This window comes from Marmota monax, unplaced genomic scaffold (assembly GCF_021218885.2).
Source record: "Marmota monax isolate L192 unplaced genomic scaffold, Marmota_monax_Labrador192_F-V1.1 WCK01_AAM20220418_F8-fsc00102, whole genome shotgun sequence".
Classification (NCBI taxonomy): Eukaryota; Metazoa; Chordata; class Mammalia; order Rodentia; family Sciuridae; genus Marmota; species Marmota monax.
The window spans coordinates 3651802-3674513 of NW_026692494.1; the positions used below are offsets into that span (position 1 = coordinate 3651802).

Sequence of the window (22712 nt, forward strand, 5' to 3'; positions counted from 1 at the left end):
ACTGAGCCACAGAGCACGGCTCTTCCTGCCACCAGGGTGTGAACTCTGTGCTCTCAGGGCTGGAGATGGCCTTCAGTCACTGTCCTCTAGAGTCCCCAAGGTCCCCTCCCCCTCTCCTGTGTTGGGTTCGGAGCCCAGGGGTGCTCTGCCCCGAGCCACCCACAGGCCTCTGTTATTCTGAGACGGGGTGCGCCCCGGTGGTTGCCGGGCTGGACTGCGGTCACCTGGCTGCTGTCGGAGCAGCTTGGGTTCAAATCTGGACGCGGCTGGGCAGCTTCGGGAACGGAAGTGTGCCTGAGGGGGGCAGAGCCAGTGCCACCCGCCCTGCTCATGTCCTCAGAGGGCGCGGGGCTGGGGCCAAGCCCGGTGCCCACCTCAGGGCCGGCCCCCCCTGCTGCTCTCGGCTTCTGGAATCACCTCCTCCCCTGGGGACATTCCGCAGGACGCTTTCCAGTCTCAGGGTCCCCCCTCCGGGCCTGGAGGCCTCTCCCTCCTCAAGCCACGTCCCCTTCCGGGTCCGGATTCTCAGGGGAAGTGAGGACTTGGGGGCGGGGCGCACAGGACGACCCACCACCCGTCGGGCGTCAGGGCGACGCTTCCTCCCTCACGTCTCTTTGGAGCGAGGCGCACGCGGGGCCAGCCTTGGACTTGGACGGGGACAGGGCGGCATTCAGGTCCCGCGAGTGTCCCCGCGCCACAGGGAGCAGAGCCTCGAGCGTCGTGGGGGCGGACGATTAGACGGCTGAGCAGGTGGGTCCCACGCGGTGGCCCTGATGCCCGGGAAGCGTGGCCTTCCCGCCAGGCCCCCCACTGGCACAGAGGGCCACCCGCAGAGGATGACAGGTGTCGCAGGGCCTCAGTGTCCCCATCTGCAGCCAGCGCTGGGCTGGGGCAGCGTCTCCCCGCAGCTGCTCGGTTGCCATGGCTACCGAGCAAGCATCGCCCAGCCCCCACCCTCGGACCAGGCCCTTCCAGGGCCCAGCTCCTGGGTGTCATGGAAACGGTTTCCAGGCGCCGCGGCGCTTCCCCATTGGCTGAGCTGGGCCCAGGCAAAGGGCAGCCCCAGGGTCACTTCTAGGGGCCAGAGCTGGGTTTCTTCAAGGTCCCCGCCAGCCCACAGTGGCTGTCTGGAACCCGATCTTGATTTTTAACTCGTCCCGCCCCCCACCCCGAGAAGCCGGGGCCACCAAGTCACCTGGCAGGGGCGGGGCTGCCTGCTCTCCGCCTGCTTCCCAGAAGTCCTCAGCGTGAACAGAGGTGACCATGACAGCCTTGCTCCACAGCCTTGCTCCAGGCAGCCCCTCCCCCTTCTAGAACCTTCTTCCGGGAGGGAGCAGAGGATCCCAGAAGGAGCTGTGGACCCCCAGGGGCCAGAACCTTGCACTCAGGAGTGAAGGACTGAGCCCTGGGGACAGAAAAAATAGAATTGATGACAGTGACCATGGCCAGCAGGGGTTCCAGGTGGCGGATACTGCCTCAGGCGAAACTGGCCATGAACACCTCCACTTTGGCAAGAAGCCCCGTGCCACCCCGCTCCAGAGATGGGAAGGGGAGCCCAGGGCACAGGTGACACAGAAGGAAGTGAGCGGCAGGCAGGGACTCGGACTCGGGCTCCGCGGCACCAGGTCTGACCACCAGGCTCTTCTGTGCCACGGACGTGGAGCGTCCCCTCCTGGGCATCTGCACGTGGCCTCAGGACAGGGGCTGGGATGAGGGGACGTGGCGGGGAGTGGCCTGCTCGCGGGCTCTCGGCCCTCCACCTCCTCACCAGGGACCCGCAGGCCTGGGGCACACCCAGGGCAGGACCGTCTCCGCGACTGCAGCGGCTACCAGACAGACAGACGCTGCAGCCCACCCCGTGGATTCAGGGGACGAGGTGTCTGTTCAGCTCTGCTAAACCCAGGGGCCCCAGCAGGTGCGGGGACAGCTGGGCCCAGGCAGAAATTTCAGGTAAAGGAGAGAAGGGTTCCGGGCCAAAGGCACAGCTGTTCAAAGGCCCTGAGGCAGGAGCCTAGTGTTGGAGACTGGAGCAGAGGGGCGGGGCAAAGAGGGAGGAGGGAGGCAGGGAGGACATGGAGGATGACCATGCAAGGGAAATCAGAGAGGCTTCCGCAAGGAGGCGACATGTGAGCAGAGGCCTGTGGAGATCTGGGTACGGAGCCCTCCAAGCAGAGGTTGTGCAAAGGGCCTGGGGCTTGGCGGCATCTGCTCTAGCAGAGGAGGCAGGGCAGGCAGGTAGGGGTGGCGCTGCACTGGCCCAGGCAGGTGAACAGCAGCTGGCCAGGCAGCCGTCCAGGTGGCCGACGGGCCAAGAGCTCGAGTCTGGGTGGGACGTAGGGTGGGACGCAGAGTTAAGGCCCCAGGCCTCCATGATGGAGGGAGGGCGGGCGGAGGGCGGAGTCGGGTGAGGTCAGCTCCAGCCTCTCCCTCCCTGTCCTGAGAGGTCCCCTGGGAGGCTGGCGGAGGGTGCCTGGGCCACCAGCCGCGCAGGACGGCGGCACCGGCTCCCACCAGCTGCTGGCAGCACGCGGCCAGCTGTTCCCTTCTGGGGCCATCTGTGCCAGCAGCTGGCGAGGCCTGGGGTGCGGAGGCGCTGGGTGGCCGTGAGGAGCTGTCCCCCGGCCTCGCGGAGGCACCGTGGCGCGGGAGACGGGACCAGGCGGAGCCATCGGGCCCTGAGCCCTCCAGCAGGGCAGAGGGAGGTCCACCTGGACCCTGGGCCGGAACCTCGTGTCCAGCTGCACTTTCCCAGCATGCCATGCCAGTCACTCCCTCAGCAGGTATGTATTGAGCTCCTACTGTGTACCTGGCCCGTCCCTGGCCCCAGGAAGGTGGACCCGACAGTGGCTACAACAACCTGAGCTCAGGAGGCCCTGGCTGGTCAGAGGACAGGCGTCCGGCTCACAGAGAATAAGGGAGCTATTGGCAGAGTGGCAAGTGCCCAGCACAGTGGAAGCCTGGAAGGGTCAGGGACAGCCTGACCACAGAGGTGGCAGCATTTGAGCTGAGAGCTGGAACAGGAAGCGGAGGCAGCCATGGGAGGAATGGGGGGTGACATTTTAGGTGGAGGCGCAGCCTGTGCAAAGGCCCTGGGGCCGGACGAGCCTGGCCTGTTGGAGGCCCAGGGAGGAGCCCAGGCGGCTGGAGCAGAGGGAATGAGAGGGGGAGAGGACAGGGAGGCAGGGAGGGGACAGGGCAGGGGACTTGGAGAAGCCTACAAGGGTGTCGGTTTCACCACGCGTGGGGACAGCAAGACCTGATGAGGAAGGACTTTCTACAGAGACAGGAGCAGAGATCAGGGGCAGGTGTATGAAGCATCTTTGCCAAAGACTTCAGAGAAGGCAAGGCCCCGGCCCACAGCCACACAGCAATACAGGCTCCAACCTGGTCCTCCCTCACATTTCAGAGATGGGGGAGCCCCCAAGCCCTTAGAAACTTATCCCAGGAGGAAAAACACTAATAAGATGCCCGTGGCAGGGCTGCGGGGACAGAGTGAGGAGGAGGAGGAGGAGGAGGAGGAGGGGGGAAGGAAGGGGGGAGGGAGGGGGAGGGGGAGGGAAGGACCCAGCCGCCCCTCTGTGTCCGGGTTTGCGGAGTCTGGGGAGGGCGGCAGGCCCGCGGCAGAGCCCAGATTACTGGGGCTGTGTCTTCGCAGTGCGTAGCGGCTGATGTGGGTTTGGACGTAGGGTCTCCCATCGCGTCGCTGTCACCGTTTGCCTTCAGAGTTCCTACAGCCCGGCTGCCGGGCCCCGAGCGTCCCCTCCGTGGACACGCGGACACGTGGACACCTCCTCCCCGGCCGGGCTTGCCCTGCGCTCTCACGGGCGATTTACCACGGAACCTGCTGGACCCTCGAGCTTCTTGATTCAGGGAGCAGCTGGGGAAGCCGATTCCTGCTGCCTTGGAGGTTCCCGGGACGCGGCTGGAGCCGGTCCAGGCGGGATGGACACCGGACAGCGGCTGCTTCCCTGGCCTGTGTCCCCGCGCCCCAGGCGAGCGCCCCAGCCCGGGACCAAACTGGAGAAGCCACACAGCGGCCCCCGCGGGGAACTCTGGCTGTCTGGGGACGGAGGAGCCTGGGCAGGAGGCACAGCCAGTGCTCCCGGCAGGGACCCGCGTGTGGCTTCTCCAGTCTGGTCCTGGGCTGGGGCGCTCGCCTGGCCGCAGTGGGGGACAGAGCTGGAGGCGCGTCCTGGTTCAGATCTGCGTGGGGCCAGTTCCCGCGCCCCCTTTCCTCCTCTGTGACTCGGGCCAAGGCCGCGGGGAAGCCCTGGGCGCTGCATGGCACCTGGCAGAGGCGTCTCTTCAGCGCAGTCTGTCGGGGTGACTGTCACTCTCCCAGGGGTCTGCTGGAGCCCGAGCAGTGTCAGGGGGCAGCAGATTCTGGAAGGAGGGCGGCTCCCAACCCTCAGGTAGACTGGGCGCCAGGACCCGGCCCCAGAACCCCGTGCACCTGGGCTTGCGGGACAACCCAGAAGCCGGGTCTCCCTCCCACCACGGCCCTCGGGACAGTGTCCCTCTCCCTCGCCATCGCCTCCCGAGTGTCTGGCCCTGGGCTGGGCGTCTAGTGGGTCAGGGATCTGCAGCACTTTCCAGCACTTTCCGAGAAGGGCCAGGTTGTATTTTTGGTCTCTCAGACCACGCAGTGTCCGCCCAACTAGGCAGGAGAGCAGCCTGCAGACAGACAGACACAGTGGTGTGCCGATAAAACTTTATTTACAAGCACAAACCGGGGGCCAGATTAGCCCGTGGGCCACAGATTGCTGACCCCTGAGGTACGTGCCCAGGAATACTTGTTCGGGGTGAGAGGGGTTCCTGGAGGAAGGGGGGCCAGGAGGAACATTCCAGGAAGGGAAACTGTCTGAGGTGTGGACAAGGAGCCTGGGGCAGGGAGATCTGGAGCCATGGGCAAGGGCACGGAGCCCCAGCGTCTGTGCCCAGAGGGGTGGCCCTACCCCGGGGGGCCTGGGGCCAGGGCGGCTGCAGAGCAGGGCGGGGTGCCTCCCAGAAGACCGGTGCTCCCCCCCCCCCATCCTGGGCAGAAGTGCCAAGGTCCCTTTGGAATTTTAGGGTCTAAGAGGACCCCAAACACCCCTCCTGCAACTAGGTGCCCTTGAGAAGCCCCGGGCCTCCCCCTGCCACACCCGGCTCAGGCGGGACCTGGGTCCCACTCGAGGACCCGCGGGGCATGGACGGCAAGTCGACTGACCCTCTGGGTTTGCTTGGGGACGAGGAGCTCCCAGGCACAAGGGACAGTTAGAGCTCAAACCAGGAGAGCAGGCGCCGCTGCCACCGGCTCCCGCCGCCGCCCCGTGGGCCCCAGCTGCTGAGCGCTGGGCACAACCGCAGCGACAGTCACACCAGAACCACGCGGGCCTCGGCCCAGAAGAGGCGGGGAGGCTGGGAAGGGCGCGAGTGCTAAGGCCCCAGGCCACCCCGGCATCCCTGGCGACTGGCCACCGCCGGCAGGGGACAGCTCTGGCGGGAGTGCTGCGGGTGCGCCACCGGCTGGGGCCGAGCCCTCTCCCCCTCCTCCTTGGTGCAGTCCCGCGCCACCACCGCCCCCGGCACCAGCTCGGGCCTCCACCCTGGCCGCCTCCGCTCTCGCCCCGCGTCGCTCCTCCCCGAAGCAGCCGCCAGAGGGCGTCCGGGAGCAGCCAGCCGGGTCCTCCCAGGGCCCACAGCCGGCCGGGCCTCCACGGCCGCCCTCCCTCGGAGTCAAGCCCGAGGTCTTCACGGCCAACGTTGTCATCACTCAAGCCTCAGGTCAGATGTCACAGCGAGGCCCTGTGACCACCAGGTCGACTGTATCTACCCCCGGGGATGTCACCACGGGAAGGAGGGCAGGAGGGCCACGAGCAGGAGGGGTGGCCGGCAGTCGAGGAGGGCACCTCTGAGGAGTGGCTCCTGAGCACAGATCTGAAGGGGACAGAGTGAGGACAGTGGACCTGGGGTGCGGCGGCACTCCGGGTGCAGGGCCCAGCGTGCAAAGGCCCTGGGGCAGGGCTGAGTCGGGAGTGTTCGAGGGGCAGTGAGGCAGGGGGAGGGGAGAGGAAGAGGAGAGGGATGGGGCTCGGGCAGCTTGTGGGTCCTGCGAGGACCCCAGCCAAGGAGGACCCCAGCCAAGGAGGACCCCAGCCAAGGAGCGAGTGAGCGCCTGGGTGGAAGAGGAAAGCTGAGTCCGAGGGGAAGCCGGCCCAGGCCACTTGGCAGGGTTGTCCTAGTGCAGGTAGGTCCCCTTCAGCAGTAATCCAGGACACAAGTCCTGTTTGGGCCGGCGTTTCAGAGGTCCCGGTGTGCGGCCTCACTGTCACCGTGGGCCTGTGGGAGGCAGTAGCCAGGCCCCGCCCTCCCCACGAGGCCACGCCCAACACCTAAAGGCCTCCCCCCAGGCCCCACCTCTTCAAGGCTCCAGCACCTCCCAGTGGCTCTGGGGACCAAACCTCCCACGGGGCCGTTGGAGACCTTCCAGATCACACTATGGCAGTGGCCAGAGGGGGCTCAGCCTCCCCTGCCCGCCTCCATCTCCTCGTTGGGAAATGAGCCCACGGTGCTCTGTAGACAGAAGGTGAGCAGAGGGTGAAGAGGCTTCATCTTCGTGCTCTTTTTAAAATCCCCATTGGGAAGCCAGGCGCAGGAGTGAAGGCCAGGAGGTCAGGAGGCAGGGAGGCCAGGAGGCTACCCAGGCGGGAGGCCGGTGCTTCTGGTGGGGGTCTGCAACTCCCACACCTGCTGGGCTTGTTGAGGCCTCGCTGAGGACCAGGCGGTGGGCACAGCCCCTGCCCTGCCCTCCCACCTGCAGGTGAGAGGACCCAGGTCATTTCCCGTGAGAGCCACCGAGCAAGAGCAGCCGGGGCCCTGGGTGCTGCCTGGCCCCTTCCCTCCTCAGGAACACGCACCTGCGGCTGCCCAGAACAGGCCAGTGGCTGCAGAGAATCGGGAGCATCCCAAGACCCCCAGAAGGAAAGCAGCTTGTGCCCCTCCCGCCCCGGCGCCTGCTTGGCCTCCCCCGGACGAGGCCACATGCTGTGATTTATTTCATGGCAACAGCCTGTGTGTTTAATTGATCCTCTGTCGTTAGCATTTAGGTCGCATCTGATGGTCGCTACTGTAGATGGCGAAGTGACACCTCGGAACCGTCCCGCTCCCCTCTGATTATGCTCTCTAGGAACCGGGTGCCTCCAGTCCCAGGGCGTGCTCCCCTCCCCCTCCCCTCCTCTCCCTCCTTCCTTCCTTCCTTCTCTAAAACTGCTTCTTGGAGATCTGGTGGAGACCTCCCTGTGCCGAGGGCCCCTGACACCCAAGCAGTGCACTGACATCTGTCCCTTTAGGGAGCAGGGGCCGCGGGGTCGGGCCGCGGCTGCCCCGGGTGGACCACCTTTTCCCTTTCTCCCCGGGAATCTGCGTTGGTCACTTGTTCTCTGGATGGAGGATGCGCCCTGTGGGTAGTTTTCCTCCGCGCAGATTCCCGGGCTGAGATCCTGTCCCCGCCTCCGACCCTCAGGAGACAGCCCAAGTGTGCGGAGCCCGGGGAGGCCCAGCCGGCCGGTTCCTGTTCACACTCGCCTGCGGGGAAGTTCAGCTTATGCATGGGGCCCAAAGACGGCGACCTCACATATGAAGGTAAAACGACTGTCACATCCTGTGTGCCAAAGTGACCCGGGTGTGGTCTCCCATCCCCCCTTCTCTCAAAATATCTTGCACTTTTCATCTTTTCACTTAAGTGACACAGTTGACGACGTCTCTCTGGCATGAGTGAGTGGCCCGCACCAACACTAAGGGTCTCCTGAGCACAGCCTCGTGATGCTGACAGTGGGTCTGATGGCCAAATTGGCTACCAAGGGACTGCTGGGCAGGTAGCATATACGCGGTGGATCCTCTGGACAAAGGGATAATTCACACCCAGGGTGGGATGGGGGAAGCTCACCCAGACAGCCCTCAGTAGCCTATGAATGACTTGTTTCTGGAAGCTTCCGTTTAATATTTCAGGCGATGTTTGACCGCAGGGAACTGGACCCGGGAAAATCAAAACTGCACTAAGGGGACTGCTAATATGTCCATTCCCGCAGCACCCTGAGCCCCAGGGCCACTCAGTCTTCAAAGTTTTCCTTTTTTCAAGGCAGGGTTTCTTTCTTTCTTTTTGGTACCGGGGACTGAGCTCAGGGGCCCTCGACCACTGAGCCGCATCCCCAGCCCTATTTTGTATTCTATTTAGAGACAGGTCTCACTGAGTTGCTTAGACCCTTGCGGTTGCTGAGGCTGCCTTTGAGCTCACGATCCTCCTGCCTCAGCCTCCTGAGCTGCTGGGCTTAGAGGCATGCGCCACCGCACCCGGCAAGGCAGGGTCTCTTGATGTCACCCAGGTTGCCTTGGACTCCTGGGCTCAAACAGATCCTCTTCCTCAGCCTCTGGAGCAGCTGGGTCTACAGCATCCCTGGGCCGGGGTGACCAGAAAGTTTTTGATGATAATTTTGATGCTCATCACCCAGGCTCCGCCGTTCAACCGCCAAACGCAAGCCCTGTTGCTGCTGAGTCCCCTTCCCACCTCTCTTCAAATCGGGTTTGGTTTCCCCCGTTACAAGTTACCTCCAGTCATCGCTAACGGGACGATGACGAGGCCTGCGCCGTCTTGGTGTCTGCTGCGTCCCTGGGCCAGGCGCAGCTGGGCCTGTGGAAGGCGCTGGTGCCGGGGTGTGGGGCTGGTTCCTGGGCCGCAGACGGCGTCGCCTTCCTCCTCAGCGGCACGGTGATGCCGCAGGACACTTTGGCCACCTGGGAGTGTGGGTAGGGGTCGCTGGCCAAAATGGCCTGGTCCCCTGCTGTCACCCTGCACCTGATGGAAAGTCAGGGTGGGACAGAGAGGGGACGGAGGGGAGAGTCCCCCAGAGCCATCTGGTCTGTCTCCTCCATGACAGTTGGGGAAACCTGGGCCACGCGGGGCACACACCTGACCCAAAGAAATGCTACAAAATGGCGAGGGATGCCTTCTTCAAGTATGGTGACCCGGGCTGGTGGCCACGCCTGTCATCCCAGAGGCTCAGGAGGCTGAGGCAGGAGGATCACAAGGTCAAGCCAGCTTGGGGACCTTAGGGAGGCGCTAAGCAAGGCAGCAGAACCCGTCTCCACACACACTAAGTGGGCTGCCGATGGGGCTCGGTGGCTAAGCGCCCGGCACCAAAAGAAAAAAAAGTGTGGTGCTGGTGACCCGGGGTGACTTTGGACTGGGACCTGGGATCTACCGAGCATGTGGACGGCCGCCCCTCTCTCGAGGCCCCCAAACAGCGGCAATGCAAGCCCCGGCAGGGCAGGAGGGTCGCGGTCATTTCCTGCGCATCTGCCAGTGCCCCGCGCAGGCGCGTCCCCGCCTCCGTCACCTCCTAGCCATCGCGTGTGTTGCCAGTCTGTGCGACTGTCCCCTCTCCTCGGGTCTTGGTTTCTGAGATTTCACTTGTGCCAGGCCAGCTGAGGTCCCCGGTGCCACAGGCCAACCCATGCACTTCCCGCGACAGGGCTGTCCTCTCTGTCCTCCCGCGTCTGGCCACAGCGGGTACCTCCCCAGGGCAGGGCTCCGCTGGGGCTCGAGGACGCTGCTCGCCCATTCTGCAGGGAGGAAAACTGAGATGGCCCCTGTCCCCTCACGGCCTCAGCAGGCAGAGTGGCATGGGCATGGGGACAGGCACCCGGATGCAGCCCTGGATGCAGAGGGGGAAACCGAGGCACCTGGGGAGGACACCGCCCAGGGTGCCCGCTGGGCCCTCCACGCCCTGCCCCTCAGCCCAGCCCCAGCCCCTGCCGCCAGCCCCCAACTCCCGCTCTGCACCGAGCCCGGGGCTGGGTCCCCTCCGCAGCTCCCCGCGCAGAGCGGGCTTGGCGGGCAGGTGACACACCCGGCGGGCTCAGGCGGGATGCCAGGCTTCAGCCCTGGCCGCAGCTCTGGTAGAGCCGCGCAGGGCGCAGGAAGTAGGTTCTGGCACACGCGTGTGCACGCACACGCACGCATGCAACGCACACACACGCTGACATGCACACGCACACGCACGCACACCCAGCACACAAACGTGTGCCTCACAGACAGGCGCACACTCACAGCACACTCACAGTCAGCCCTTGCGCACACACCTGCCGCAGGAGACCCGAGGCCCAGCTCCCCCTCCTGCAGAACCATTTAAACGTTACAAAGACGCTATTTTTATCTGGAGGCAAATTCAATTATAGACGCTGACCTTTAAGTCTTCCCAGGCTCACGTGTGGCTGGGCCAGGGCGCGACAGGCGCGCGCGTTCCTGAAGGAGAGGCGTCCTCAAGCCAGGCCCTGGGGGGCGGCGGGCAGCAGAGGCCCGGCCCGGGCGGAGGCCAAGCCCGGACCGGACCCAGCGTGGCCCTCAGAGCCTCAGGAAGTGCCGCTCCAGAGTGGAGGCCAGCGAGGCAGGGAGGGGCCGCCCGGCTGTGGCTAGGCTGTGGGGACACTCTGCCTGCGCTGGCCTGGGCGTGGCCTCGGCTGACCGCCGCCTGCTCTTTCCCACACAAGTTTCCCTGGCGACAGGGGCTGAGTGCGCAGCAGGGGCGGCCCTTGGAGACCGGATCTTCCGCAGAAGCCGACTGGGCGGCGGACTCCGTTTTAGGTGCTGGGGGACAATCCCGGACAAGGAACAAACTGTGTTTTCGAGAGCTGCCGATGTGTGTTTAAAAGGTACCCGAGTAGGACCTGTGCCCGGGAGCTACCAAGCGGTGCAGAAGGGCGAGGCCGGGGCCCGGGTGGCTGGTAGGCCCGGAGCAGCACATTCAAGTGGAGACCCAGGAGGCCAGAGGAGGGAGGCAGAGGGCACAGCCGTGAAAAGGCCCTGGGGCAGGACCCAGCCCGGGTGGCTGGAGCAGAGTGGGGGACGGGACCCGGCAGGTCCCTCAGGACCTTGTGAGCCGTGGAGAGGACTTGAGCTCTGACCCCCAGCAGGTGGGAGCCCTGGGGCCTGTGGACAGGGGAGGGCCAGCACCTGACGGCGGCTCACAGGCGCCCTCCGGTGGCTACTGCAGGGAGGGCAGACGGCGGGGCCCCAGGAGAGCCATGGGGCAGGAAGGCAGCTCTGGTAGGTGGTGCAGGCAGGGGACCCTGACCCTGAAGATGGGGGTCCTGTCGGCTGACCTGGAGGAGGGGCAGCAGGGGTCAGCTGGGGAGGGGCGGGTGGCCATCCTGCTCTGGCTGGTGAGTGGGCAGCCCGGTGGCTCGGGTGGAGGTGTCCAGGAGAGGTGGCCCCTGAAGACAGGTCCGGCAGCCAGGGACGTTAGCAGGTGCTTTAATCCACGGGACAAGGGGCGGGAGATGCTGGGGGGCTGGGCCTAGCAAAGGGACAGAAGGACCAGGGCTCAAGGCGGTGCAGGTGACAGCAGGAGCCACGCGAGGACAGTGTTCCCAGGAGGAGGGACCGGCCACCACCCACCACACACCTCTGTCCATGTGTCCACCATGCACCGTCCTTCCTTCCTTCCATCCACTTGTCCATCCGTCCTGCCACCATCCACATCTCCTGTGGCCTGGAGCACCCTGGAGTTGGTCACCTGGTGTCAAGTCACGTTCTGCACAGCTCACGTCCCCCCGAGCCTCAGTGTCCCCGTCTGTCCAATGGGCTGCACCCCCCCCCAGTCCCTGGGAGGACAGCAGGGCGGGTCACCTGTCATTCCTGCTGCCAGCCCCGGACACGCCCCTCTGAGGGGCTCCTGGACCCTCCGGGCCTGGAAAGGACTGGGGGTCCCCCCGGGACGGCACCCAGGGCCACTGTCCCCTGTTGAAGTGACAGTGAGGCTCGGGCGGCGTCCTCCCACCCCCGGGAAGGCCACTGTTTACAACCAGCCCCTTCACAGCCCGGGAGGAGGTGGGTGGCGGGCAGAGCCAGGACATCACCCGGGTCGGCACTGTGCTGGGGACCGGGTCCCTCCCGGACCCTCGGCTCTGCCCCCAGCGACGTCCTCCTGGCCTCAGGCGGCTGGCTCTGAGATGCCGAGAGGCAGGGAGGACACATGTCCCTCCTCGACCTCCCCTGAGAAGGGGGCCCAGCCCAGGCGCCCGGTGCCCTCAGCTGCGTCACTTGCTCTGAGCCTGGGCCCGGGGACTGGGTGAGTTCTCCAGCCTGGAGACCGCGCCTGCCCCGTCCAGGGGGGGCACCAGGAGCCAGGCACACAGTGACAGCAGGTGGTGTCCCTGCCGCCGTGTCCCTCTGGGTGTGAGGGAGGGGGCCAGTCTCCGGAGGCCGCGCCCCAGCTCAGTGCAGCCTCATCCCAGTGTCTGAGCTGGTGTCACCACCCCTGCTCTGTAGATGGGGACACTAAAGCACAGAGAGGTGAAGCGAGTGGCCCAGGTCACACAGCCAGTCAAAGGCGGAGCAGGGCTTTTAACTGCCACCTCTCGCCTTTCGATGTCCAAAGGGTCACAGGGAAAAAGCAACACCACCCCCTCCCCCGCCCAGGCCACCAGCGTCCCTGCCCGGAGGCGGCCATTCCCACAGTCCTGTGTCCCCTCTAGGGACAGCTCACTCGGCACAGCCCGCCGGTCTGTTCCACGCCATGGCGGTGGCCACTGTCCGGCCTCCTCCGGGGACACTGCGCCTTCCAGCCGATCCCTTCGGGGAGCCAGGATCCGCACTTCCCGGCTGCGGGCGCTGCGGGAGGGACCTGCGCCCTCCGAGGGCCCCCAGGGTGCCCACAACGTGGTGGCCCGTGGCCAGCGTCCGGCCCGCCCAGCCCCGAGAACTCGGGGGCGTCTGCCGGGGCGGAGCCAGGCCCCCGTGTCCCTCCGGCGCGGCCTCTTGCGCTGCGGAGCGTCGAGGTCCGGCCTCCGGGGGGCGGACAGACCCCGCGCATTTCTGCAGCTGAGTAGTCCCCTGGCGAGGACGGGCGCGTTATCTGTCCGTCCGCCCGTGGACCGAGCCTTGGCTCGTGCCCACCCTTCGGTGATGCCCGCGCTGCTGTGACGCCGTGGGGCTTGGCGGGAAGGCCGGCTTGCAGGCCCCGGCCGCCGGAGGCCGCTCCGTGAAAGCCGTGGCAGGAGCCTCGGGGTCTCTCTGTGCCTCGGTTTCCCACCACAGCGAGGCTGGTAGCCGGAGGGAGGCTGGAAAGTGAGGCCGGGGAGGGCCCAGCGCACAGTGAGTGCTCAGTTAACGAGGCCTCCAGGGAGGGTCAGAGCGCCCGGCCTTGCAGCCCTTCCGACGGGACGGAGCTGGGCGCTGGGCGCCGGGTTGGGTCGTTATTTTAGGGGCGATGCCCGCCCAGGAGGACACCGGGGCCTGGAAACGGGAGGGAACAGCCCGCCCACTCCCGTCTGTCAAATGCCCAGGCTAAGTCGCGGGGCTCTGCCCAGGCCCGGATGTCCCCGCTGGCGTTCCTGGGACGTTAGGAGGCCATCTGTCCTTGAACTCGGGATCCTCCTGCCTCAGCCTCCAGAGCCACTGGGACGACAGGCGCGGCCCCGGGGCCCGCCCCGATTCCCCTGGTGGAAGGAGCAGACTGGACTGCAGGGTGCGCCCTCGTCCGCCGTCCCTTGTCCTTCCTGCCTGCAGAGAGGGACAGGGCATGGGGAGGTGGCTTGGCAATCGCTCCCTGGGTGCTGGGCTTGACCTCAGGCCCTGCAGTGGCCCCGGGCTGTGCAGTCCCCCTGAGCAGGGGCCCTGGGAGCTGGAGGGGCTCCGAGCGCCTGCAGGGACACAGGCTCTGGGAAACCCCAGGCAGGACAGGGGCCCTCCGGGTCCTGGGGGGCGGCGGCCCTGAGGGCCTCCCCGAGGAGGTGACATTGAGGCTGCGGCCTGAGATGGAGGAGCCGCCTGGCCGGGGAGCCGGAGGAGGACCGGCCAGGCCAGGCTGAGGCTCCAGTGGGGCCAGAAGGCAGTGCAGGCCAGGGGAGAGGCCAGGGGGGAGGCCAGGGCTGGAGGCCAGGGCTGGAGGCCAGGGGGAAGCCAGGGCTGGAGGTCAGGGCTGGAGGCCAGGGCTGGAGGCCAGGGTGGGAGGCCAGGGGGAGGCCAGGGCGGGCGGAGCAGGTGCAGGAGCTGTTGCTGCCAGGCGGCTGCCAGGAACCTCTGCGCTCTGGAAGTGTCCCCTCCTCCTCTCACTCGCCAAGGTCCATCCAGCCCACGTCAAGTGACAAAGTGGACCTGCCACCTGCGGTCAGACGAGGCTGGAGGGACTCCAGGCGGTGCTGGCAGGTGGCCGGGGCTGTGGTACCGTCCCCTGGGCCTGGCCCGGCGCTGGGCGGAGCAGGTGGCCAGCTGAGCGGGGCCAGGTGTGGGGACAGCCCTGCCCACGAGACCCCGGCTGACCTGTCCCTGCGCCCCTTTGTCCATGCACACCACGGGGCAGTGCGGGGGACAGAACCAGTGTGAGGTGCCACCAGGGCGTCCCCAGGTGTGGGGACAGAAGCCTGCGTCCCTGGACTCGCTGCCATGAGGGGTCAGGAGGGCGTCACCCGCCAGACCACGCCACCTCCAAGACGGCCCCCGGGAGGGGAGCATGGGCCCGGGCGGGTGGCACTGCCGTCCTGCGCTGCGGAACGGGGTCGGGGGTCTCCCTGGGCAGGAGCTTGTGGCCCCCGCAGCTGCCCATGGCCAGCCGAGGACAGCACTCCCCCAGGGCCGTCCCCAGGCATCACGGCCTCCCCCTCCCCCGAGGCTCAGGATCCTGCTCAACGAGGCCCCAGGGCCACCCCCAGGGACCTGGTTTTCACTGCTGTGTGACTGTCACAGCCTGTGCTGGCCACCTGTGTCCCTGCTTGCCTGGCCCCCCTCCCCACAGGCAGGGCCGAGGGCCTGGAGCCCTGGCTGACGCTCGAGCAGCGAGTTCAGGGCCAGGTCCAGGGGCCTCCCGTCCAGCCGGGCCCGGGGCAGCACAGGGACCGGGGACACAGGGAGCCGAGGCCCGGGAGGACGGGAGGGATGGAGGCCCTGCCCGGGAGGACAGGCGAGCAGGACCTCAACCCAGCAAGACCCCGTGCGGGCAGACCCCTGGGGACCTGCCCCCACTGCCTTGCGCAGCCCCGTGACCTTGCTGTGACCTTGCTCCATCTTGGCACGGTGCCCTCAATGCGCTGGGCTCAGCTCCGGGGCAATCACACTGTCTTTGTGGCCGTCCTGCCCAGCCACTCCCGAGGGCCCGGCACGCACAGCTGCGGGCAGTCTGCGTGTCGAGGACAGGAAGCGTCTGTCTTTATGTTCCGGCATTAACTAGCCTCGATCTTATTGAAATGGCATTTTCTTTCTCCTCCTAATAACCAAGAATGTATTTTTTTTTTTAGCTCTTCCGCCATCACTTGACTCTCAAGTCTGAATTGTCTGAAGGCTGAAAGTATTTCTGACTACATCCACATTTTAACATTTTCCTCTCCTGAAAGAGGAAAGTAGGAAAGAAAAAGAAAAATGAAAAAATGATTGTATTAACAGGAGTATGGAGAGCAAAAAAGGGGAGGTGATTATCATGCTTTCGCTGCTTGCTGCCTCCCTAGGAGGAGGGTGTCCAACTCCAAAACACTGAAAAACGAAGCATAAAGAAGCAGCATTCAGGATAGGGTATAACATGTAACACATGCCATTTGTTTAGTTTTCATTCACAGCATTTATGGAGCACCCAATGTGTATTGGGTGCTGTCCGAGGTGCTGAAGCGACACACATGAGCAAAGCAGGTAATGATCCCTGCCTTGAGGGACAGAGAATGTGTGGGGAGACGGTGTCCAGTTAGTGACACGATTAACCATGATGGTTACCAATTTCAGTGCGAGCTACTCAGCAAGGGAGAGGCGGCCAGAAGAGGACTTCAGCTGACTCCTCAGCTGTGCCGCTCTCTGCCTGCCTGCTCCATCCTCCCCTGCACGGAGCCCCTGCTGCCCCAGGACCTTTGCACATGCTGTTCTCTTTACCCAGAATGCTCTCCCCACCCGGGTCCTTGTGGGTCCAGGAGTGAGGGGCCCCGTGCAGTCCTGAGCAGGGCCATATTTGGGGCACACAAGGGACAACCAAGGGGCCAAGGAGCCAGAGGAGAGAGGAAGGACCAGCATCCACATGTTGACCATGTGCTGCGTGCGTCCTCAGTTGAGCGCTGGGGCCGCCGGGCAGCCACGGAGGGGAACACTCCCCACCCCTTACAGAGGAGGACACAGGTCAGGGACACAGGACTCCCAGGCCACAGGGCTGCCGAGTGCTGTGTCTGGCTGGGACCCAGGGATCCCTCTGTTGTACCAAATTCCAGTCCTAAGGGCCCGGCGGAGAGGAGGGCGGAGGGAAGGGGGGGTGGGGAGGGGAGGCCGAGGGGAGAGGCCTCCAAACGGCCTCCAAAGTGGGGGGCGGCCCACGCGGGGCTGAAGGGGCGCGGCCAGCAGGGAGGAGGAAGGTGCGGCCCAGCTCCTGGCACCGACCAACAAGGGGACGCTGTGTCCTGGACCAGGCCAGGCCAGTCGGGTCAGGGCCGGGTCTGCTCCCAGGTCCCCTGCTTTCCAGGGGCCTTGGACCCCAGGGCACGAGGGACCCCAACCCGAGAGCCGGCCTCAGCGAGCTCCCTGTGTGCCCAGTTTGCGGGTGACCCTGGGGGCCCTCAGGCCTCTGTGCCCCTCCTGTAACAGGCGGAAGCCGCACACCCAGGACTGCGAGGGGTCACCGGAGGCGGCAGGGACAGCCCCTGGATCAGCGGCTGTGCCCAGGCGGGCACCCTGCGGCTCCTGTTGGCTTGGGGCAGCTCCTCATGTCCCCAATGGTCCGGGGGACTCCTGCTCCGGTGCTCAGGGGACACGTGGCCCTGTGCAGTGTGTGGCAGGTGCTGGCGCCCAAGTCATGGCCTGGGCACAGGGGACCCGGGCCACCCTCGGGGTCCCAGAGGACTCTAGGGCCACGGCCTGGTGGATGCAGCTCCAGGGTCAGAGCCCAGCGGGGTAGCAGTGGCCTGGCCAGCAGGCCGCCTGTCCCAGGAGGCCCACAAGGGGGCCACCCCATCTCCCCTCTCCTGTCCCCAGGTCCCAGCCTTGCCCCCCAGAGCCAGCCACACTGCAGCAGAGGGCGCCTGTGGCACTAAGCAGGCCTCCCTTGCCCACAGCCCCGTGGCGCCCGCCCCCCTGGGGTCAAGGCCCCACGGCCACATGCCGGCCTGACCTGTAGCAGAGCCACAGGTCACGACAGCCCCTGGGGACCTGTGGGCTGGGGTCCGTCTGTGGCTGGGGAACAGCTCCCATCCCGGCGCCCAGGCGGCCGCGGTGGGTAACTGGGGCACTTGTTTCCCGTTTTATCGCGGCAACATCTCCGCTGCCAGGACCAACCTGATCCCACTCACCCCGCCACCATGGCTGAGCCAGCGAGGACGGCGGGGGAGGGCAAGGGGGAGGGCGGGGGAGGGCGGGGGGAGGGCAAGGGGGAGGGGGGGAGGGCAAGGGGGAGGGCGGGGGAGGGCAAGGGGGAGGGTGGGGGGAGGGCAAGGGGGAGGGCGGGGAGGGCAAGGGGGAGGGTGGGGGGAGGGCAAGGGGGAGGGCGGGGAGGGCAAGGGGGAGGGTGGGGGAGGGCGGGGGGAGGGCAAGGGGGAGGGCGGGGGGAGGGCAAGGGGGAGGGCGGGGGGAGGGGGGAGGGCGGGGGGAGGGCAAGGGGGAGGGCGGGGGAGGGCGGGGGAGGGGGGGAGGGCGGGGGAGGGCGGGGGAGGGCGGGGGAGGGGGGAGGGCAAGGGGGAGGGCGGGGGAGGGCGGGGGGAGGGCGGGGGAGGGCGGGGGAGGGCAAGGGGGAGGGCGGGGGAGGGGGGAGGGCAAGGGGGAGGGCGGGGGAGGGCAAGGGGGAGGGTGGGGGAGGGCAGGGGGAGGGCGGCTCTGTCCTGCAGGACATCCTGTCTGCTGAGTACTAGACACGAGTGCCTACTGTGTGCCAGGCGCTGGCCTGAGAGCCGCGGGCTGCGCAGGGCCAGCTGGTGACCTTCAGGCCGCTGCGATGCCCCGGGGACAGGCCCCCAGTCTGCCTGCAATCCTGCGCCCCAGGTGTGTCGGGGAGAGGTCCGGGTGGCCCTGGCCCCATGGCCTCCCCGCTCTCCTGCCTGAGTCCCCGACCTGCCCGGCAGCCACTCCCTTCCGCTGGTTTCCAGGGCTGCAGGACGCCCCAGGCCTGGCGCGCGGCAGTCCACTCCCAAGATGCACCGGGGCAAGGCACGCAGAGCCGAGAGTCACCCTCGGGCCACCGCCTCCCAGCATCAGCCACCGTCCCCTGGACGGCTGAGCCGGCCCCAGGCCCCGGCTCTCAGGGACTGGAGACCAAGGGCTGCAAGAGACAGAGGCACATCCTGCAGGGACAGGCGGAGGTGGCCAGGGCACGGTGGGGCACAGGGGGCAAGCCGGCCCAGGGGACGGGGCAGGCCGCTTCCGCAGCCATGCTGAGCTGGGCCCCAAACGTGTCCCCTGGCCGCGGGTGACTTCACCCCAGCCTCAGTTTCTTCTGTAAGATGAGCCATGCCGACGTCCACCCTGGCTCAGGGCCACCCAGTCTCGATCATTGACCCTTTCCCCAGACTTCAGTCCTCGGGGACACCAATGTGCTTCCGCAACGATGTCACTTCAGGCTGTCCACTCTGTCGCTTCCTCGGCCTCTGGTGTCACTGACTCCAAGCCGAGACTAGGGTTCGATGAACAGACACAGGGGACAGTGGGGAGGCCGGCTCAGCCGGGGGTGGTGCTGCCCACCAGGGGTCTCTCACTCGCCAGCAGGTGCTGGTGATCAGGTGCTCGGGACCCTCAGAGCGCCCACCTGGTGACTCCCTGGAAGCAGACTGAGAAATGAACAGCTTGGGTGGACAGTGACGCCCGGCTTGCCCACTGCACGGAGCCTGGGACCGTCTGGCCCCCTGGTGAGAAGCTTGAGGCCCCAGGGGGCGGCCCAGAGCCCCCACCATGGTGGTCCTGAAGGCAAGGCCAGCTGCGCCTCAGCCCTGCTTGTGACATCCAGTACAGCCCTGCCCAGTGGACAGTCCAGACAGCTGGCAGGAGGTAGAAGGTCCTGATCTGTCACCACTGGGTCCCCAGGGAAGGCCCCGGAGCGCCCTGGTCTCCGGGTGCCGCAGGCAGTGCCTCTCCAGGCAGAAGCTGGGTTTAAGGGCCGGCCCAGCACCTCCAGCGGTGTGTCTTGGGGACTCCACGGCCCGTAATCATCCAGGAGCACTTGGGGTCGCTGTTAGCCATCAGCCCTGCCACCTCCAGAGACAGCTCTTGTGGTTAAAAGGTGTCGCCAGAGGAGATGCGCTGCAGTCCCCGCCCGGGGCCCCAGAGTGTGGCCTTGCGTGGAGACAGGGTTCTCAGAGGTCAGCGGTCAAAACGAGGCCTGGTCCCACATGACTGGTGTCCTTACCCAAAGGGGACCCGGCACAGAGAGGCACCCGGAGGAGCTGGGAAGGTGCCGTCTGCAGGCCAAGGGCGAGGCCCAGGGGGCGCGAGGCCCACGTGTCCATTCACCCTCCTCCGAGCCGGGGGCGGTGCTGACAGGCACCCCGGGAACCATCCGGGTCTAGCCAAAACTCAGTGCGAGGAGCAGAGGGTCCCCAGGGGCTCCCGGCCGTGCTGTCCTGCTGCCCAGCGCGGGCACTGCAGTGCCTCCCCGCGAGGCTGCGCGGCCTCCTCCCTGGCTGGTGGGGGCTGTGGCCAGGCGGAGGTGACCGGCGGCCAGCAGGTTGCGCCCGGCAAGGCCCCGAGCGCCCCAGCAGGAAGCGGGACCGTCCGGTCTCCCTGATCTGCTTGTTTTGCGGCGGCGAGCCCGCCATGGCGGCGGAGGTTGTGCTTCACGTGTGCGAGGCCCTGGGGACCCTGACCTGGGTCAGTGTCCAGCGCGCGCGGGCACACGATCACACACTCATACTCACACACACACACACACACACACACACACTCAGGCAATGATCCAGGCTCACGGGAAATGGCAAACTTAATCCAGAGCTGTCCCTGTCCCCTGCGCCCGGCGTGTGTGTCCCCTGTGAGCGTGGAGCCCGCGGAGCCAAGGGAGCCGCAGACCTCGAGCTGCACATGTCCATCTGCCCCCTCACCCAGGGGCCCCAGCCCCCCACTCCCCGCGGGGCCCTCCACCACGCGGCCTCCTCCGGGTGTACGGAGCCGCCGCCCCGAGTGCGAGGCCTAAAGAAGCCCTTTTCCAGGACCGTGTGGACTGCCCGCCCCACTCGTGGGCATTTCTCCACGAGAAGCTGAGCCGTCATCCACGAGGGACCCCAGCAGACGCTCACGATCCGGCCCACGAAGGACGCTCTTCTGCGAAAGCAGCGCCCTCGCAAAGACAGCAGCGCCATGCCGCCGCCGGAGCAGGACAGGAAGGATCCAAGTCAGGATTCAGTTGTTCGAGCAGAGGCAAGGTCTGCAGGGCCGAATCAGGGGAGGGGGCACCCTTGTGGCACCTGCAGAGGAGGCGAGCGAGTTCTCTCCTCACCCTCCTTTCTCAAATTTGGGTTATGGTAAATGACCTGGGCTTATACATATGCAAATATATGCACTCACTTATATTAAAACAATGAAGAATAAGCCAAAAACTTGCATTAAAGGTAGAATATGATAGGTAATGTCTTTGCCTTGCTTTTTGTCACAGAGCATTTTGGAAGCCTTTCCCATGAGTCCTCCTAACTGATCCTTTTCACAGCTGTATAATACTCCCCTGTACAGTTGTACCTCGTCAATTCAGTCCCCTTTACTTGTATATTTGGGATTAAAGTATTACCAATATAATCCCCTGTGATGTGGCTGTGTCAATCCTCACAAATGGGCAGAGTGAGGTAGGTTCCATTAGGCCTGATTTCAAGGCTAAGGAACTGAGGTTCACAGAGTGACATTCACAACTCACTCAGAGTGGCACATTGTAGAGGTATCAGAGCCAAGACTTGAAAATAATGGCTTTATTGAGATACAATTCACTCAACATCCATGCATACACTATCACCATCACCGATGGCTACGATCTAATTTTAGAACATCTTCATCACCCCAAAAGACCTCTAAAACAAGCCATCAACTAATTCAGTGTTTTGAAACTTTATGCTTAAAAGAGTTTTAACTCTTTTAAGATCACAATCCATATTAACTTTTGCATAAGGTGTGAGGAGGTATCCGAGTGTATGTTGTGCACGTGAAGATCCTGGAGTCCTGCTTCATTGGACTGCTCTTTCCCCATTGAATTGACCATCTTGATGGAATCCGTCAGCCATAGATGTGAAGATTTATTCTGGACTCTCAATTCTGCTCCACAATCTGTTTCGGTTTCCTAGTGTCTTGTGGGTACTGATATCTTGTGGGTACTATAGCTTTGTGATAAGTTCTGAAACCAAAGAGGTGTGAGTCCTACATCTTTGTTCTTCTCCAAGATCCTTTGGTGTTCTGAGACCAGACTCTTGAATTCACCTCTGCATTTTAGGACCCTCTTATCAATTTCTGCGCCGGAGCTGACGGGGATTTTGGTAGGGATCGTGTTGAGCCTGTCTGTCAACTGGAGAGCGGTGCCACCTTAGCAATAGGATTTCTCTAGTCCATGAACATGGGACGGCTCTCATTAGCTCCTGTCCACAGTTGCCGCTGTATCCAGGGCATCAGTTTTGTCCTGGTTTTGGTCAGTGACTTCCTGAATATTTTATTCTTTTTGATCAAACGCACATGGAATTGGTTTCTTGAATTCACTTTTCTTGTCTGTTGTCACTCCATAGGAAATGCAGTGGACTTTTGTGTATCCATCTCATATCCTGTAGGCTTTCTGAATTCATTGACCACTTCTAATAGCTCTTTAGGGCTCCGTGGGGTTTTCTGTTTATCTGAAGTGTGCAGAGCATCGTCACGCACAGCCGAGGTGGCTTAACCCCTTCCTTTGCGGTGCAGACGCTGCTTTTCATTTTCTTGCCTGTTTCCTGGTTGTAACCTCCGTTCAGCACCAGGCAGGTCAGAGGTGGGGAGTGGACGTCCTTTTCCTCTCCTGACCTTGGGGGGAACATTCCGTCCGTCTTTCACTCTCGGGTGTTCCGCTGGCGGGAGAGGCCCTTCACCAGGTCGGGCAAGCTCCCTTCTGGTCCTGGCTTCTTGGAGTTTGATCATGAAGGAACGCTAATGTCATGGCCAGGATTTGAACCTATGGCTCTCTGACTTGGAGCCCCCAATGATCACCCAACAGGCTGAATCAGCGGGTCCCCGTAGGAACCCCCAGTGGAGGGCAGTGCACGCAGGACTCAGCCAAGGGGATGCTGCGACCTGTCTTGGACATTTGAGGTCGGGTTACAGTGAGAGCCAGAGAGGAAGAGGAAGGAGGAGGAGAGAGACCGAGAGAACATTTATAATTCTTTAAAAATGTTTTCAGTTGTGGTTGGGCACCAGACCTTTATTTTATTCATTTATTTTTTAATGTGGTGCTGAGGATCGAGCCCAGGGCCTCCCTGTGCGAGGCGAGCGCTCTGCCCCCGAGCCCTCCCCGGCCCCAGCCCGAGAACACCCAAAACCCGAGGTGACGTGAACCACATTTAATTTGAGAGATGCGCAAAGATGGTGGAATCTGGCTCGGGGCGACATCGCAGGGCCCGTGTCTTGGCCCTCATCTCACGGGGACAGAGGCTGGCTCCACGCGGGCAACCCTGCCCTTGGCCGTGAGGAATCCTGTTTGTGTTCGGTGACGGTGACAGGCGGCTGATGGCTCCCCTGGAGCCATCTCAACTAAGACACAAAGGCGCTAATCACCAGGTCCCAGAGTCGCTGAGGC

General features: G+C 64.6%; 2 long non-coding RNA genes across 4 annotated transcripts; one reads left to right on the forward strand and one right to left on the reverse strand.

The window, feature by feature from the left end:
• Positions 1 to 7953: 7953 nt before the first annotated feature.
• LOC131424161 (uncharacterized) lies at positions 7954 to 10492 on the reverse strand. The gene is made up of 2 exons (XR_009226754.1): positions 10224 to 10492; positions 7954 to 9600 (listed from the first exon to the last, which is right to left on the reverse strand). It is a non-coding gene; the product is annotated as an uncharacterized LOC131424161 (long non-coding RNA).
• LOC124092630 (uncharacterized) lies at positions 10370 to 20687 on the forward strand. Of its 3 annotated transcripts, none has more exons than XR_006851673.2 (3): positions 10370 to 10689; positions 18695 to 18834; positions 20128 to 20687. It is a non-coding gene; the product is annotated as an uncharacterized LOC124092630 (long non-coding RNA). The 3 variants fall into 3 exon arrangements; XR_006851670.2 differs by having other exon boundaries at positions 10372 to 10689; positions 18692 to 18834; XR_006851671.1 differs by lacking the exon at positions 10370 to 10689 and adding an exon at positions 17825 to 18291 and having other exon boundaries at positions 18692 to 18834.
• The last annotated feature ends 2025 nt before the right edge of the window (positions 20688 to 22712 follow it).